Here is a 20,615-nt window from a genome sequence, read left to right on the forward strand (position 1 = left end):
AAACGACACTGAGATTTCACCTTACACCCATTAGAATGGCTAAGATGAATAACTCGAGTGACAACACATGCTGGAGAGGTTGTGGAGAAAGGGGAACCCTCCTCCACTGCTGGTGGGAATGTAAACTGGTACAACCACTCTGGAAATCAATCTGGGGCTTTCTCAGACAATTGGGAATAGTGCTTCCTCAAGATTCAGCTATACCACTCCTAGACATATACCCAAAATATGCTCAAGTACCCAACAAGGACATTTGCTCAACCATGTTTGTAGCAGCTTTATTTGTAATAGCCAGAACCTGGAAACAACCCAGATGTCCCTCAATGGAGGAATGGATACAGAAATTATGGTATTTTTACACAATGGAATACTACTCAGCAATCAAAAAACGAGCAAATCATGAAATTTGCAGGCAAATGATGGGATCTAGAAAAGATCATTCTGAGTGAAGTATCCCAGAAGGAGAAAGACACACATGGTATATACTCACTCACATAGTCCTATAAGATATGATAAACATAATGAAATTTATACACCTAAAGAAGATAAACAAGAAAGAGGACCCAGGGTAAGATGATCAATCCTCACTTAGAAAAACAAATGGGAGGTGCATTGGATGTAGGAGAAAACAAGTAACAGGACAGGAGCCTACAGCAGAGGGCCCCTGAAAGACTCTACCTAAGCAGTGTATCAAAGCAGATACTAAGATTCATAACCAAACCTTCGGCAGAGTGCAGGGAATCATATGAAAGAAGGGAGAGTTAGTATGACGTGGAAAGGATAGGAGCTCCACAAGGACCAAATATATCTGGGCACAGGGGTCTTTTCTAAGACTGATACTCCACCAAGGAAAATGTATGGATATAACCTAGAGGCGCTGCTCGAATAAAGCCCGTGTAGCTCAGTAACCAATTGGTTTCCCATAGTAAAGGGAACAGGGACTGTGTCTGACAGGAACTCAAAGGCTGGCTCTTTGACCTCCCCATCCCCCAAGGGAGGAGCAGTCCTGCTAGGCCACAGAGGAGGACTTTGCAGCCAGTCCTGAAGATACCTGATAAAACAAGGTCAGATGAAAGGGGAGGAGGTCCTCCCCAATCAGTGGACTTGGAAAGGGGCAGGGAGGAGATGAGGGTTTGGGAGGGAATGAGGGAGTGAGATACAGCTGGGATACAGAGTTAATAAAATGTAACTAATAATAAAAAAATAAAATAATAATTAAAAAAACAAGAAAACAAAATATGCAATCAACAAGAACCTCACAGATATTATTTATAAGAAATGTTAATAGTTAAAAATTTTGTCAATACCTTAAGAATCTAAACATAAATTTACATATAGTCCAGCAATTCAGTTGCTGGGATTTTTCCAAAACAAAATGTTTCTTGATGTAAATACTTATTTAGGAGCGCTCATGGAAGTATTATTCATAATAACTAAACACAATATGTCTATAGACTGGTGAACAAATTAACATGTCATGATGGAGCCCTGCAATGAAATTCTATTCAGCAATCAAAACATATCAGCAATAAATACTACAGAATGAACCTGAAGGTATACCAGAAAAAGAAAGCAGCTGGAAAAGATTACCTACAGTTTGATTAGGTTGTATTAAGCTCGTAGAAAAAAATGAATATGTAAGGTATAAAGAAGATCAATTATTCCCCCAGAAAGGAGGATGAAAGGGGATTAACTGGAAATGAGCATCAGAGACGTTTACTGAGTAATGAAAATGTTCTAAAACTAGAGAGAACGGATGGTTGTGGAAAGCTAAAATTTTACTAAAATATAAAAGGAATTTACATTTTATACAAAATTTACAAGTAATTGCTAAATTTTAAAAGAAAGCTTGAAGATATTTTCTTTGAATCTTACTGGCCACAGCTTAAATTTGGGAGACTTGGGATCTTAAAATATAAACTCTTCCAATTCACAAGTAATACACCAGGCTTCCATATTCATGGACTCATGTATTCATGCATGAACAGATTCAACCAACTGTGGCTTAAAAATATTTTCTACAATCCCATCTGCACCAAACATGTACTGACTTCTTTTCTGTCATTATGCCCTGTACAATATTACTATTTCCATAGTGTTCATATTGTATAAAATGTAAGGAATCTAGAGATGATTTATTTAAAATATTCAGGAGACTCTCCATACGTTCAGTGGGACTGCTTCTTTGGACTAGGGACTTTTGGTGGGTGAAATCATTCTGAAATTAATCTAGGTGTCTAAACATATTCTCTGGATGTATCATGCTTCATATAGCAGAAGATAGCTAGGGCTGTATCCTTCACAGAAACATAAACTTACTTAAATTATTATGAGAGGTTTTTTTTTTTCAATTTTTTTTTTTTTTTTTTGTCACTTGATGGACTGGTTCATGAGTGTAAACTTTGTAGATGGCAATGTCATGCCACAGTGTTAAAGGTTTGGCAAACAAGGTAGGTCCTTTACTTTAGCTACATCTATTTCGCGCAGCCTTTGGGTTGTTTGAAGGCAAGCGCTGAATGCCTTTCTCCTGTAACAAGGCTCTGGATATGAAGGTATTATCAATTCTATTGACTTCTGTTCCATTGCAACAGAACATGCACACCTGTGACTCAGCCATTCTTTTCTAGGGGTCTTATCCCTCCTTCAAGAGTAACTGTTACTGTTTTGAACTCAATAGAAAGGTTTCAAGGGGTTTTAATTTCAGCTCTCACTGTCTTCAAAATCCCACAAGACCCACACTCAAGGATATTTCCTTGATATAGTCTTACCTTGTACTAGCAACAAATGGCTACCTCCAGCACCCAATAGAAAGTTTATTTTAGAGGTATCTTTATAGTTTTCTTGCATTTCTTTTAGGCAACAACACCTGCCCCTGAGATTATGCATCTGGTGTTTCCCCTCAGTTTTTCTTCTGCATGCCAGGTATAAATACTTGTTGTCTAGAATTAAGTTTTGAAGCTACCATGAGATTTTCTTTAGCTCTTCTGTCCACCAACAGAAAACTACCCACATGGACCTGAGAGGAAGACTTTTCAACTGACTTTACTCTGTCTTTTACATACCCCATAAACGTCCATAAGGAAAACATGATGGTAGAAGCAAACTCCTCTTGAATTTTAGACCCTTGGTTGCACTTGAACATAAAATAAAGTTTAAATTCAGTCATTTCTTTCTTATCCTTTTGTTAACCACCTTTTCCTGCTACTTCTCCATTACCTTTTGAATATTTTTCCTGGATATAGAATACCCTACATATAGAGTTTTCTTTCCATATTTTAAATATATCACAAATACTCTTTCTCATATTGTTTCTGACAAGAAATCTGTTGCTATTATTTATATTTCTTTCCAACATAATGTTCCTTCTTGTGGTTTTCTTTTGCTTGGGTTTATTGGGTTTCTTGGATCAGAGAATCCATCAAACATGAAAACTATATATTTTTTTGTCTTTTCTTTCATGTATATATTTAGTTGGTTTCTATTCTTATGCCTTCAAATTTACTAAGCTTTTCTTCTATAGATTTGAATCTGCTTTTGATCTCATCAAATGTACTTTTCATCTCACATATTGTAGTTTATTTCTACCAAATCAATTTGCAGTTTAAAATGTCTCCCTTGTCTCTATTTGATATTTGCAATCACTCTGCTACCTCTTTGGACAAATGGAATATAGTTATAATAACTTTTAATGTCCTTTTCCATTTAGCTTATTATTCATATCATTTATACATCAGTTTTCATTGATTCAATTTTCTCTCTGTTATGGACTGCATTCAGTTTCCTGGCATGTCTTCCATTTTTCTGTTGTATGACAAACATTTTTCCTTTTAGTGTATTGGAGTGCTGGATATTTTGATATTCATACAAATATTTTTGAGCTTTGTTCTGGGAAGCAGTTATTTGAAAACCATTTGAAATACTCTTTTGAACTCTGTTAGGCAGAACTACAGTAGTGTTAACGTGGAGATGGCTCATCCCCAGCACTGTAGCAAGATCCCTAAGTAGTATGAACTTTTCTACTCTGGAGAAAAAGCACATGAACTTGAGACTTTCCCCTCTGCTCCTTTTGGTTTTTCTTTTCTCATTCTTGGGCTAAGTCTTTTCATGTGTCCTATCATCAGTTCTCAGTTGTGGATTTGAGATGGACTGTCAGTTCAGCCGTGTTCTTCTTCAGGAGACCTTTTCCTCTTTGGCACATTGGCACTCAACACAAACCACACTGGCCTTCCCAGCTTCATATCCATTTTCACTCAAGAAAATCGGTGGTTTCTGTTGGTCACCACTCCCCTCTCTCGGTGCTGTAAAATGTCTTCAGAGACAGCACTTCCCTTCTTCGTTTCTTGCTGTATTATTCCATTTGATATCCCATCTTTTGAAAACTGTGGTTTTTATCTATTTTGTGGTTTTATTATACTTGACATCTTTGTTACATCATGACATAACAGAAGTACAGTTTACTGTAATTACAACTGTACAGGAAAGTTTAAAATATTGTAATATATTCTTATATAGACTGCCACTGATTTCTACCAGTTACTTAAGTCTTATTCTCTCTCTTTCTATTTCCGTCTCTGTCTCTCTTTTCCTCTGAGTCCCTTTTCCTGGGTTGTTTTTTGTGAATAAAATGAAGATATCATGCCAGTCCATGCTTAACTACATTAATGTGCATGTCCTAAGTACAAGGACATTCTCTTGTATAAGCTTATTAGACTTAAAAAATGGGAAATTTTATATTAATGTGATACTGTCATCTTATCCTTTTAATCAATTGTCCTAATAAATTCCTGTGTAGTTATTGATTGTTCCCACTCCAAATCAAACCCAAGATCCTGCATTACATTTAGTTGTCACATCTTTTTAGTGTCTAATTTTGGATAGTTCTTCAGTCTCTCTTTGTGTTTCTTGACCTTGAATGTTTGAAGATTTCAAGTCAGCTGCTTTGTAGCTTGTTCTTCAACTTTGATTTGTCTGATGTTTCCTTATGATTAGATTCAGGATATGCACCTTTGGCAAGAATACTGCTGAAGCAATGGTGAATTCTTCTCAGTGAATCTCATTAGAAGGCATGTGATGTCAGCCTGTTCCCAAATACTGTTAGTTTTAATGACTTGGATAGAAGTGTTTTCTAAGTATCTCCACTTAAAAATATTCCTTGTAATTGTAGTATTACAATTCCAAAGAATAGTATTTTTTTTTGTCAAATATTTTAAAATACATAAGCACACAGCTCTCATTCAACTTTTAATCTGCTGGCTTTAACAGTCAGTGGTGATTTCATGAAATCACCTGTGTATTACTTGGATTCTACTGTGAGAAAAAAAATTTCTTACCTTCGGTGTCAGTAATCTTCCCATCATTAAAATGAAGCATCTGTAGAAAGAGAATGTTTCTTGTGGCCCAGTCTGTGATTTCAGTCTGTGATTGCACCATTGCTTTGGTCCCATCATGAGGCAGCCTATCAGACCTGGTGCAGCTGGGTGGAACAAAACATCATAATGCAGGGAATAAAGAAAAACAAGAATGTGCCAGGGCGTTAGAGTCCCCTTTGAAGTTATGTCTCCACTGACTTAAGGACCTTTAAATGGCTTCACTTTTCAAGGTTCCACCATTTCCAAAAGAGCAACACCTGCTAACTCAGGCCTCCAACACCTGAGCTTCCGCAGTCATTCAACACTATGCAATAGCAGTCTACAATTTTTATACTTTAATATTGTTAGACTCATGAATCTTAATTTTGTTAAATGACTTCTAATTCACCACTGTCAGTATTTACTTCAGTACCCAAGCTGGGTTTTTTTTTTTGGGGGGGGGAGGTGTTTATTTATTTATTTATTTCTGACTTTTTTTTTTTTTTATTTCCATTGGTGTTCTGCCTCTATGTACGTCTATGTGAGGGTGTCAAATTCCCTGGAACTGGAATTACAGACAGTTGTGGACTCCCATGTGGTTGCTGGGTTCTGAACCAAGGTTCTTTGGAAGATAAGCCAGCACTCTTAATCACTGAACCATCTCTCTAGCCATTCCCCAACTCTTCTTACAGTTTCTTGAAATATCGTGTTTCTTTGAGTATAGTCATAGTTCCTGGTAAATTGAGCTATTTATACTTTAACTTGTACCATATGGGAGGAAAATTTTTGATTGTTATTCATTATGAATTATGAAATTATTTAGTTATAAATCAAGGTTACTGTAAATTAATATTTTTATTATACACCCTGTGGTAACTACTAAACAATTCTCAAATTTATATAAAAGGAATTATTTGAGATATTTTAAAGAGTCAGTAAAACAAAGAAAAAAATAGCAGTTCTTCATTATCAGTAATTGTGTTAGATGTAAATGGATTAAATATTCAATTAAGGAAAAATAGGAGTAAAATAGATTTAAAAAGCATCATCTAATTATATATTGTCAACTAGAGACTCAAATATAAACAGGCTCCAATTCAGATCCACAGATAATCAGAAAAATATAATAGAAGTATTATATATGTAGTTTTAAGAAGACATCTAGAATAATCTAATATCAAAGAAAACAAGGCAAATTTGTTATACAAAACAAAGGAAGACACTATATATTTCTATATAATTAGAAATTCTTCAGAAGACACTGACATTAATAAACATATAGATAGATAGATAGATAGATAGATAGATAGATCTAACTGTAGAATTTAAATACATGAAGCTGAATTGACTGACGGAATTGTAAGGAGAAGTAGATAGTCCAAATGTGACAGTTGGCTTCAATACCACAATTGCGCAAATGGGTAGATTTAAACAGTATGATAGATAAACCAAACCTAACAGACATCAATATAATACTTAATGGCCTTAATACCAATTCATCCAAAATATGTATTGAAGACTTATATGGACCTTTTCAAGTATACAAGGAACTTTGTATTCACCCAAGAAAATTAAAATTCATATTCACACCCAAAGGTATGTTTTGTGAATGGCCACAGTCACATTGTTCATAATAACCAAAAGATAGAACTGGACAAATATTCATCAACTGATTGTTGGCAACCTAGTGAAATATTTATAAAATGACATATTACGAGCCATAAGAGGAATGGAGCACTGCTATTTATTATAGCACAAATGAGCCTTAGACATAGGAAGCCGGGAGTGTTCACAATGGTCTGGAGTGAGGAGGGACTGAGGCGAGTACTTCATAGATCCAGGGTTTATTTTTAGAGTGAGAAAAATATTCTTGACTTTTTTTATGATGATTTTTGTAAGAATATTTTTGTATAAGTATTTTGTAAATATTTTTACAAAAACATTTTTTGTAAAAATATTCTTGAGCTGTTTTATTAAAATTTTTTACAATATTATGTGTATGCTAAACACTATTGAATACTGCCCTCCAAGATATCTTAATGGTATGGATTTTAAATTTTGTCTTAATAAAACATCAAATTTAAAAAATAAAGAGAAAATGTAGTCCTCTGTTTTTACGTTTTGATGATTTTCATTCTTTGCATGGATCTGTGTTCCCATCTGCTGTCATTTTTCTTTATTTTGAGAAACTTTTTAAAACATTCTTTTAGAAAAGAATTAACCCAGGTTTTTTTTTTGTGCCTAGATTTTTTTTGTTATATTTTAATTAATTTTTTTCTAGACTTAAGATTCCTGGCTGAAGTATTTTTCTCAACACTAATTTCCAAGTTCTTTTTTTCTGTCCACTTAAAGAGATTCTTCTGAGAACCTAAGTATAAAATATTGGGCAGAATAATATTTTTCAACATACTATTTAATCTCAGAGAATTTTTCCTATTAACCAGTTTCTTCCTCATCTTTATTAGATTATTTATAGTGATATTCTTCAATTTTGTTATTTAAAAATCAATATACTTACTATAAACAGTTCTGACCATTGGTAAATTGAAGATCTAGATGCTGAAAAATCTAGTGTCTGGTGATGACTGCTTTTCTCGTCTGAGAGGGTAACTTACTGCTATTCCTTCAGGAACGTGGAAGACTGTTTTCTCACATGGCACAATGCAGAAGGGCCAAAGGCCCTTCAAGACTTAAATATCTCTTAAGACTTTGTGATATTGGGTTTAAGAAACAGATGCATTTGGGGGGAGACATTCAGACCATAGCTGCACTTCCATTGTGGACTCTGACTTTCTGGCACTGTTGTGGACGCTACTTAAATCCAGCATCACTCAAGCACCAGATCAAGGCAAGTGACAAACATTTATTGTAATCAAGCTGCTGCACACAGATAGATCATAGCCAGAAAACGGACTCAGGGGCTGAACTCTGAAGGGATGTTGTACAGCATATTTAAAGGATAAAACCATAAAGCAAGGGAGAGCCAGGTGGGCTCCAATCATATTTTGATATGAAGGTTTAAACAAGGGAGTGTCCTTCAGTTTCGATAGGAGTAGATTCCTGGACCTGAGAACATGAACTTAGTTGATCCTGCCAGCAAGACAGAGATGTTGTCCTTGAGATGTCTGGAGTGAGACAACTGTTTCCTTACAAGTTGTCCCTGGATGGATGCACTCAGACAACTGTTCTCTTACAACAAAGCTATTCAGCTATTGGAAAGTCCCCAGCTCCCCATATAGCCTGGGACCTATGATTAAGTGTTTCTGCCTATGATTAAATGGAGTGTGAAAATGAAATGGCACTACTTGGAATAAGTTTCTTTTTGCTTGTTCTCAATAGTACCATGTGACCAAATAAACACTTCTGTAATTTACCTTGGTCATGATGTTTCATCAGAGTAACAGAAAAGTAACTAATGTTATCCAATTGTATCTTTACTGGATCTATGCATGAAGAAATCAAAACCAGTATAAAACCCATGTTAATACTGGAAATTCCTGTCATAGCTAAGTCATGGCATCAGCCTAGGTGCTCACTGATAGGTGAATAAAGAAAACATTATATACAGTATAACACTTAAGAAGAATGAAATTGTGCTGTTGGCACAAAAATGGGTGCAACTAAAGATCATTCTACCAAGTAAAATAAGCAAGTTTCACAAAGCCAAGTGTCCTATGCTTTCCCTCATCTGTGCAATCTCACAGGGGAAGTTGGGTCATGAAAATAAAAGGAGCATGTAAGGAAGAATGAAAGGGCTGTAGGGGGAGTGACTAGGGGGATAGAAGCACATCCTATGAATGTCAGGAAATTAAGCCCCTTAACACTGCCAAATTCATATGTTCTGAATATAATCAACTGAAAATAATCAACAAGTGCTGGAGGTAGCTCAGTAATGAAGCGCTTGCCTTGCACATGAGAAACTCTGACATCAATCCCCAGGACTGGAAAAAACCAATCAAGAAGGCATAAAATTTAGATGAACCAAATACAAAGCAATCAGCTGCATGTTGTGGAACACCACCTCTCATCTCAGCATTCGAGAGGTAGGAGCAGGAGAATCAGAAGTTCAAGACCAGTCTAGGCTACATGAGACCCTGCGTTAGCCCTGGTCCCCAAACATAAAATCATCAAATATAAAGCCATTATTTAGAATAAATATACAGCTTTTGCTTTATTTTTCCCAGGTAGAAATCTACTGAATGGTAAACAAAAAATAAAATAAAATAAAATAAAATAAATTATATAATAAAATAATAATGTACCATGATTATCTTCCAAAGTCAAAAAGTAGAACAAATATCAGGAACTTGGAAAATACCAACCTTGGAAATATTTCTACAATGGTTAAATAGATAAAAGGTAAAGTGAAAGAAAAAAACATTTAAGAATAAGACACTATAATAGAATGACTAAGCAGTTTTTTGGTTTCACATTTTTTATTATCATTTATTACAATTTATTCATTTTGTACCCTGGCTATGGCCCCCTCCCTTGTCTCCTTCCAATCTACCCTCCTCCTTTTATGCCTCTCCTCTAGTCCACTGATAGAGGAAGTCCTCCTCCCCTTCTATTTGACCCTACCCTCTCAAGTCTCATCAAGAGTGGTTTCATTGTCTTCCTCTGGGGCCTGGCAAGGCTGCTCCTCCAAGTTCGGTGATCAGAGAGCCTGCCACTGAATTCATGTCAGAGAAAGTTCCTGTTCCCCTTACTAGGGTACCCACTTGGAGACTGAGTCTATGGGCTACATCTGAGCCTGGGTTTTAGGTCTTCTCCATGCATTGTTCTTGGTTGGGGTATCATTTTCTTCTGGGCCCCCAGGGCTCAGTTTTTGTGGCTCTGTTGGTCTCCTTTTGGAACTCCTGTCCCCTCCAGGTCTTTCTATGTTCTCAATAGTACTATAGAATCTTCTTTCATAAGATTCCCTGCACTTTGCCCAAAGTTTGGCTATGAGTCTCAGCCTCTGCTTTGATGCCTCAATCAGTAGAGTCTTTCAGAGGCCATCTGTGGTAGGCTCCTGTCCTACTGTTCCCTGTCTTTTCCTGCTTCTGATGTCTATCCTGTTTGTCCTTCTGAATGAGGATTGAGCATCTCCCCTAGGGTCTTGCTTGGGCTGGCGAAATGGCTCAGCCGTTAAAGCTAGGCTCACAAGCAAAAATGACTAAGCAGTTTAAAAAAGGAAACCCAATGGTTAAGAAGATAAGAATCTCTGCCTAGATTCAAGGATAATTAGTGAAACTCAAGCAAACAAATATTCAATGGCATTTTTAAAAATTGGAAATCTTAACACAAGGTAAGAGTATAGCAAATATTGTAATAATATGATCAATCTGAAACTCTTGAAAGATCTTTTAAAGTTATAGTGAGTAAATTAAATAAAAGTAAATTTAAAAGAAAAAAATAAGGAAAAGAAGATTGAAGTAGAAAAATAGAAAATAATTAGAATATTAATGTTAATTAATTCAGTACATTAGAGAAAAATACTGTGTGATAAATTCATTTGGAATAAGGAAAAATAGGAACAAAGAAAATACTGTGTGATAAATTCATTTGGAATAAGGAAAAATAGGAACAAAGACTGTTTACAGCAGAGAAAAGAGAACCTAAGAAAGCTTAGGAGTTGGAGGCATCAGAGCCATTAAGAGCTGAGAGTGAAGTATAGCTAAAATAAGATGTCATTATAAAAAGAAAAAAACAAAACACTAATACTCAGTGCTCTTTTTCCTAGTTGACAAGACAATGGTTGTACTTCTATGAGAACTGAGGCTTTTTTTCCTGAAAAGATGTGGTAGAGAAAGCCTATCCTACAAAAGGCAAAGCGCAGCTGATGTTGGGCATGGCATTTGTGCAGAGCTCATCACTGCACACAGTGAGTGATGAGCTCCTGAGAGCGGCCACCACAGCACTGACAGGTGAGCGTATCACCATGGAAATACGTGTGCATGGTGCATGTGTGCCCAACCCCCGACCATGGACAGTGGAACCTGCTGGATCCTGTTTCCCATCTGCTAATATGCTCATCTGTTTCATACCCACTGGAAGGAGTGTCAGTGTGAGTTCGTCTCCCGACACTGCGGGATTTATAGCAAATACAGGACCTGGTTCCATTCCAATCAGAGTCGCAGAGGTTCTTCATAAAGAGTCCACAAATCGTGCACTTCCCTCCATTCCCTGGATGGTGATGGCCAGTAGACCAGGGCATTCTTGAAAGTGAGACAGTAAAACAGTTGGCTGGGCTGTGATCAATTTACATGGTGAATAAACTTGCCCATTAGTGAACAGAAGGAAAGAAAAGCCAGTTTCATGGATAAAACTGCTGTGAACTATCCTGTACAAATATTTTCATTAGATATGTATTTTTGTTCTCCTGAATGATTCCTGGGAGTGGTATTTCTGGGATGTGTAACAGATGTTTGATTTAATAAGCTACCAGATCTACCCCACAGGTGCCTATGACATTTAATATATCCACCACAAAGTAGAAGGGTTCTGTGTTGCCCGCATTGGTTAGAGAGAATTACGTTGGTGGGTAGATAATTATGTTGGCAAGGTAGATCTTAAACACTCTTGTGACAAAAAGGATAGTATCTGTGAAATGATAGTTTATCTACTGCAATAGATAATTATTTTTTAATAATTCTTATTATTATATGCTTTATTTATGGTAATGTTAATGACATTTCCTTGAGAGCTAATAATATGAAATACTTTTGAGTATTTGCTGGCCATTTTTTTACATCTTCCATTATGATACGTCTGTCCAAATTAGTTACTCTTTTCTTATTAGATAATTTTGCTTTTATTAATGAGTTGAAGGAATCTTTATACCAAACATCAATTCATGGTCAAATTTGTTTCCTAAACACTTTTCTTCTATCTTTTGCCTCACTGATGTTTTTTCTTATTTTTAGTTTAGCTGAGCAGAAATTTTTATTTTTAATGAAGCCTAATTTGTTAATTATTTTTCTGATTATTGATTTCTGTGTCTAGTGTACTGAAGTTTTACTCAAATCCTTTCATCTTTACGATTAGCAAGTATTATAAATTAATATTTGTATAGTATGTGAGACAAAGGCAAAAGTTTATCCTTTCCATACAGGCAAATTGAGTTGCTCATAACTTGTTAGTAATCCTTCCTTCTAATCATGGCCTCCTTTTAATATTTTGCTCAAAATCACATGATCAGGTAAGTGTGAGTATACCTCTGAACTATTCTGTTTAGCATTAACTTGCAAATTTTTATTATTGCCATATGCCTAGAGTCCAAATTGTGTAGACGAATTGTAAAAACTTTTATAACTTAATTTTTTTACTATTATATTTGGGTAGTTCAGATATTTGGTAACACTATCATAAATACTTAAAATGAGTTCTAATGTCTACGAAGTTGCTGGGACTTACATTGGAATTGTTTTCGCAATCATTTTGGGAGAACTGAAATCAGTTCATAGAGAATTGTCATCTTGATAACTCCAGTCCTATGTTTAATAGACATTGTGTATGTTTCTTATTATTAGGCCCCCTAATTTCTCTTCAGTGTTTCATAGTTTCCACTTTCTAATAAATTTATTTTAAATAATTCATAAATCCTATGATATTGGGAATAGAATCATTTGTAATTAATATTATCATTGTTCTTTTATGGAAAATGTGTATTTTTTTTGCAGTTTGTTCTTGTGTTCTGAAATTTAGCTAAATACATTTCTTAGTTACTCTAGCTCTTTTCATGTCAATTACAATTAGATAATTTTTTCTTTTTCTGTTCTTATTTTTGAGTCATTTATTTCCTTGTATTCACTGACTTCATTGAGAAAGAATGGTGAAAGTGGGCATCCTTGTTTATTTATAATATTATACAAAAAGATTTCATTTCTACTATACAGTATGATTTTTTTGCTTTTCAAAAATGTAATTTTATATTAACTAATTAATTTTATATTCTTAACTTTTAAGAGCTTTAAAAAGAAATGAATTGTCATTAAAATTTTAAAATTGTTAAATCACTGGGCACAACATTTTAGTGACGGTGAATGAGTTCTGAGATACTGTATATAACATGGTAACAATAATAATTATTATTCTCTATAATTACGTTGGTGAGGTAGATCTTAAACACTCTTGTGACAATAAGGATAGTATCTGTGAAATGATAGCTTATCTACTGCAATATATATGTTACTTAAATATCTCACAATCTTCATTTAATGATCATTTAATTATCTTCATTCAATTATTTAACAATATGTATTCATGCCTCAAGATCATGTTGTATACTATAAATATATATAATTTTAATCTATCACAACACCTTAATAATTGTGAGAAAAATAAAAGCAAGCAAACAAATCTTTAAAGTGTACAACTCAAAACCTCAAATATCTTATTCCAAACAAGAAATATGCTGACTGCCTTCTCTGAATCTCCTGAATTGATCAATAGTTTATTTCAGCTATTTTATTAATACATTGAATAACACTGATGTTTAAGTGTTATAGTAATGTAACTTCCTGTTTATTCTAGATTTGTTTTGTTCAGTATATGTATATTTTGCTCTTGGGAGTCACAATTTATTTTTCTGCCATGTCTTTGCCAGATTTTGGCACCAGTGCTATTCTTACCTCAGAAAATCAGTATGAAAATGATGGGTTTTCTTTCTAAATAAATGGGGTGGGGTAAATTTGTTTCTATTTTTCCCCCCTAAAACCACTTGCTATGGTTTGAGATAATGCTTTCCAAGTTCGTGTGTTGGAAATGAATGGCACTACTGGAACTATTGGCGCTTTAGACAGTAGGACCTATGGAATGCCCTGAGGTCATTAGCGTGACAGCCTTATAGGGATTTATGGAATACAATTTTTGAGTCATTCTCTAGCCACGAGATTTAATTGCTTTTCTCTGGCTTATACTTCCAGATTTGCTATCTTGTCCAGAGGGCTCAAAGGAATCAATCTATTTCATCTTGGACTAGAACACCCAGAACCATGAACCAAATTGAATCATTTTTCTTTATAAGTTCCCTGTCTCTGGAATTTGGTATAGTAATATGAAGGTGGCTAGAACCCTGCTTGAGCCTCTGATTTTCTGTGTGGGAAGGTTTTTGAAAAATAAACTCAATTTCTTTTTGAAGCAGGGTCTTTTCTGTATCCCAGGTTGGCCCCCGGTCCTCCCCACGTTAGCCTAGGGATTCTAAGAATGTACTACAGTGCATGGCCAATATTTTTAATTTCTTTAACAAAAGATTAGATATGGGCCCTGTTTCATCTTCTCTCAGTTTGTTGAAATTTATCTTTCAAGGAACTTTTCCATTTCATTTAAGCTGTAGAATTTGTTAATATAAAGTTATTTTACTATCATTCACTCTTCTTTTAAATGTGTGTTCAGCCTTTAGTTGGGTACCCTCTTTTATGACTGATAATAGCAGCTTCTCTGTCTTCCTCTCTAACATACACATTTTATTTCCAATTTGCATATGTTTATTAATTATTTCTTTGTCATTTCCCCTATTGCTTACTTTTATTTTCACTTTTATTGTTCCCTTCAATCACAAACTTGGTGCCAAATTCCCTTTACTGTCATAAAGGCAGAAGTAGATATGTCTCACTTAAAAATAAGAAATAAATGAGGAACTGTTTTCTGGTACATGGTGCCAAACAAATGACACTCATTTTCGTTATTGCAGAGACCTCTCTGGTACAGATTGTGAGGGTTTCCTCTAAATTTCTAGTTAAGAATCATTCGGTAATGAATGATTTCTTTCTGTATTTATATGGGAGAAACCCGTGTGTAGGTGATGGAGTGCAACTGTTTTAACAGTTTGAGTGTTGTATTGCCTAAAGTTATAGGCATTTAGGAGACTGGACACCCTTCAAAGCACAGTGAGGCCAGGACTGTTCCTACCTGTGTGCAACAATCTTCCTCGACTGTAGCTTCAGTTGCTCACTGACAAGGACATTTTTGTGGAGCTGTGCTGAGCTCATCATTTAGGTCTCATTATATACCCGGAGTAAGAGCAGATGGGATTTCAAAAGAGTTGGGACATATAGGACCCCATGCCTAGGACATCCTTGAAGAAGGGAAAAAGTCATAGATGATGAAGAGGTCCAAAAAGGGGGATGAAACAGATGATTTCTTTTCCTTCCTTCCTTCCTTTGTTTCTTTCTTTCTAGATTATTTATACAGTGTTCTGACTGCACCCCAGAAGAGGGCACCAGATCTCAGTATAGATGTTTGTGAGCCACCATGTGGTTGATGGGAATTGAACTCAGGACCTTTGGAAGAACAGCCAGGGCTCTCAATCTCTGAGCCATCTCTCCAGCCCAAAATGGATGATTTCTTGATGACCCCATGGAAGGTGCACCACACCCTATAACAATGACACTTCAAGTACAATGACCTGTTTTATTGTACACAGGCTAGAGATGTATCTATCCAAGGCCAGGGTCAGCCATACAAATAAGATTCAAATTTGGGACTGTGAGACCACAAAGCCCTTTTCTTAGCACTGCATAAACCTTCTCCTTCACAAAACAATGGGGCAGACATTGTTTGGCGCACTGGTAGGGTTAATATCATATAAACTTCAGGCTTTAAAGGCAACCAGGATTCGAAGTAGGGGAAAATCTCTTCAGAAACTTAAATGAGACTTTGGAAGGGTGGAGAGTGTTAAGAGGTTTGCCCACAACAAAACAACTGCAGGCTTCCAGATTTATGTTTTGTTGGAAGGTAATGAGGGCCTAGGGAGTTTTCAAAATCCTCAGTAAAGCAAAGGTTGACCTTGCTTTATACGCTGGATGCACAAAGTTGAATATAAAGCAAATATTTGTATATCAAATCACTTTTGACATAATTGCAAAGCTTTGCTTCCATTAGGAAAACACACACAGTGAAATTCAAGGTCTTGAATACAAGTCCTAATAAAAACAACTCTTAAGCATCTTGGCATTCACTTCAAAGGGGCATTTTGTCTCTGTCAATATACAGTCTGCATTACATTTAATTCTCTGAAGAAATCTCTGTGAGCATTTTGCTAAGTGGCTAATCAATCCACCTGATCTTGCCCAGTTCAATGAAAGCACATCTAGAAGAGCAGACACTGCCTTCCACGTAGATGAAGGGGACAAAGGGCTGTTGCCGAACAACTCCTGACCAAGCCAGGGTAGCCTTCCTCTCCCAGTGGCATGACAGTCTAGGACGCTGACAGGGAACAGGCCAGTAGTTGTTTGAGAATATACTTACCTCTCTCTCTGTCTTAGTTATCGCTCTATTGCTGTGATGAAACATCATGAGCAAGGCAACTTTTAAAAGAAGCATTTAGTTGGAGGCTTGCTTACACTTTCAGGGGGTTAGCTCATGACCGTCATGGCAGGAATCATGGTGACAAGCAGGCAGGCAGTCACAGTGCTGGAGCATTAGCTGAGAGCTCCCTTCTGATCCATACGTCGTGGGCCAACAGAGTGCAGCACTGGGCCTGGGGTGGGCCTTTGAGATTCCAAGAGTCACATACCTCCTCCAACACCACCTCACCTCTGAATCCTTTTCTACAGGGAGAAGGGAGTACAGAAACCGTGAAACACAGGAGCTATGCTCTTGACCCCAGCAGGTCTCCTGTTTGGTCTGATGGTCATCCTTGGCAGGGGTAGGGGATGTCACCTACTGAAGCAGTTGATATGCAAACCTTTGATAAGATGCTGCAGATTAGCCCGATGGAGCATCACCAGCTGGACCTTCAATAATAGTTCAACAATCTGCTAAATGTCCCCCGATGTGTCTCGCAATCTGTGTACTTTCTCATCTTGTAGAAATTCCTTCAGGAACCCCTTTGGAATCAATGAACAAATCTTTAATGTCAACAGATGATTATTGAATAGGAAGAAACAGCACATACAAGTTCAATAGCAGCTTTCTCGGAAAATTCAGACCTGATTACTCCACTTCAAATGCAGATATCACCCTGCTGTCCATCAAAGATGCAGGGGACATCTTCCACCTCAGTGTGGGAGCTCACTGTTTACTTGGCAGATGCTCCCAGAGAGAAACACAACATATCCATCTTCCATCAAGTTTTGCTCAGATATTACCATCTCAACAAGGCCTCTCCAAAACCTCTTCTGAAATTGCACACTTAAAGCACTCCCTCCTTCTTGCCCACCTCTATTTTTACCACGGCGCTTGCTGTCTTCCACATACTATATAATTTACTTTTTAAATTATAAACGTTACTCCGTCTCCTGTTGAGGATGGACGCGCTGTGGGCACGTGTATGCTTCTCTCTCTCTCTCTTTATGCTTCACTTCTGTATTCCATAACCTTGAACAGAGTCTGATAATAAGTCATTTACTGAATAAATGAATGAGTTAGTGTGTGAATGATGTTTATGGTCCACTTTATCTCTTAAAAATTAGTCTGATAAAGCAACCTTTTATGGTATCCCTAGCCTCTCAGCTCTTTGATAATGGGTACTAGAGAAGTAACATAGTCAGTGGAGCCAACAAAAATCCCTTGCGTTTACTCGGAAAGCTCATCAAGACAATAAAAATACTCTATCAAACAGAAGAATGAGAAAGGGGTGGAGAAAGGAAAGTGTGGGTAAAAAAGGAAGAATAGGGAAAAAAAGGTGATGTGGAGAGGGGATACAGAGATAGAGACAGAGAAATGAAGGGGCAGAAGCAAAAGAGTCAGTCAGCATGGAGTGTGTGTGGGTTTCAATGAGAACACCCTCCACAAGCTCATATATTTGAATATTTGGTTCCCAAAGAGAAGCAGGTCTTCTCAATTAATAAACCATTTTCTCTGTCTCCCAGTGATAGAGTGAGTTTTTATTTGCTTACAACTGTTGTTTACTAATGGCTGTGTAAAACAAAAGAAAGTTCCCCTGCCCTGCCTTCATATTTAAGAGAGGTGTGTGGATGAGGCATTCCCCTTTTCCTTCCCCCATTTCTTCCTAACTCCTTGCCTTAGGGCTTCTATTGCTTTGATAAAAATATCATAACACCTTGAGGAAAGGGTTTATTTCAGCTTAAAATTCTCAAGTTACCATTCATTGCTGAGGGGAGTCAGGGCAGGAACTGAAGCAGACGCCATGGAGATATATTGCTTATTGACTTGCTCCTCATAGCTTGTGCAGCCTGTTTTCAAATATGCCTCAGGACCCCAACTACCTGCCCAGGGTTGGAAATACCCTCAGTGGGCTGGGTCTTCCCACATTAATCCCTGGTTAAGAAAATATGCCACAGGCTTGCCCACAGAACAATCAGGTGGAGGCATTTTCCCTCCTGAGGAATAGCTCCAACTCAAATGTCTCTAGCTTATGCTCACATAAAGCAAATCAGCACAGCTCTTCCTTTACCTTTTCTACAGGGCACCTTCTGGTGCCCTGTATCTTAAGTTTCCAATGTAGCAAAGTTACCCATCTCTTCCCTTTCTTAACCAAATGTCCCACTCCCTCAAAGCGTTGCCTGGAAGAAGGAGAAAAATCGTGATGCTCTAATAATCACATCAGAGGTTCTCCTAGAAGTACCTAAATTTTCAAAACAGGGGAAGCTGGTTTGTATATATGATAGTGGTATCACAAGAATGTCATGAAAAGATTTTTCATTTTAATAGAAGCTAGGTAGTTTGGGACGTGTTGCCTGTTTCCTGTTATAAGGGATAGCTCCCTAGAATTGTTTTTGTAACCCTGGCTTTTGTCCTCTGAAGACCTTTTAAGTGCCCAATTTCTGAGGCTCATCATGGTTATTTTCAAACATCCATTTTTGTGATGTCTCTCTTGCAGCTGAGACATTTCAGTGTGACATTTCCCATCAGCTCTGCAGGCGCACCCGACCTGCCTCCCTGATTGTCCCGCCTCACTGTTGTGAGACCAGAGCATGCTCCGTGATTGTTAGGAAGTCAGTCCCAGCCAACTAGTCATTCCTTATCCCCAAGCTTGCTCTTCAGCTAACAACTCTTATTTTCAAGGGCTGCTCAAGAGGCAAATAATACAGGGGCAAAAGCATAGCCCGGTACATCAGCCATTTTGTCATTTACGAGAGAACTGTTTCCAATGGTTTGGGACCCAAAGCAGAATGTTGCCATCTGGAAAGGCCTGGTGTGTCTGAAGTAGATACAATGGTGCTCTTGATAGTCAAAACAGTTTGAAAATAAGCTGGGTGCACAGGAGATGTAGACGTTTTCAGATGGCTTTAATGCCCCTGGTTTCTTGCCAGATTGATTTCTTTCATTAGGACGAATTACTTTCATCTTCATACCATCTAGCCTTGGGAAGTAAGGGATTGATTTAGTGATCTGCAGTTAGGAGCATCCTGAGTTTTCAGGAATTTATCGTTTAATATTTGAATGACCATATGTGGACTGATCGACTTGACTTGGACATATATATTTTGTGAGTTATGCCTCAAGTTGAGTCTGAAACACAGCTTAAAATTGGTGTTGCTGCTGTCTTGGACACCAAACTTGAAAGTATCATATCTGTAAACAATTTCAGTACAATCTTCCATTCAAGATTCATGATAGCTTCCTTTTATTCACATTTGGGACACAAGACCATCATTTCCTGCTTGCATTTCTCCTCTCCTTCCAGAATCATCATAGAGGTATTGCCCCCTCCCCGGAATGTGGGTTACTTCCATTGTCATTACTTCTTGGCAGCAGTGCCAACACTTGCTGGGTGGCATTCAGGTATGCTGAAAGCCCTGCATGGTGGGATAGTCTTATAAATAGAGGATTAGTACCTGCAGCCCAGTTTCAAAAAGCTACCCATTGATTAACACTTTTTCTGATTTGTGCCCCCTCCGCACCCCCATCAGCTTCCTAGTGATCTCTGTGTCCTCACTCACTTGCTTTGTCTTCACTCCCCGTTTGCATTTCTCAACTGGGATATCCACTCATATACTACCAGCCTCCTAGAATCCATTCCTAAAGGCTCAGTTTTGTTTTCCTATCTCCCCTGGAAGTTTTCCCAGCCATCCTGCCTTAAGTAACCACCTAGTTCTGTGGATTCCCTTCCCATTTGTTATACGGCACCTTCAAGAGAACCAGGTTGTTGGGTTTGATTTTCAAACTTAAGCATTATTTCCACTCCTCACCAATCCTCCAGTGAGCAGCCTTATGACATATACTTTCCCATCTTTTGTTTCTCTCCCCCTCAGCTCTGGCTAAATGGGATGTGGCAGAGACTGTCATGGATCCAACACATCCTACTGCCTTACCCTCCTAGGCATGGAATTGGGCACCTCTTCGTAACAAAGTATGGTATTGGTACCAAGTTCTAAC

The sequence above is a fragment of the Meriones unguiculatus genome, chromosome 11, assembly GCF_030254825.1.
Source record: "Meriones unguiculatus strain TT.TT164.6M chromosome 11, Bangor_MerUng_6.1, whole genome shotgun sequence".
Classification (NCBI taxonomy): Eukaryota; Metazoa; Chordata; class Mammalia; order Rodentia; family Muridae; genus Meriones; species Meriones unguiculatus.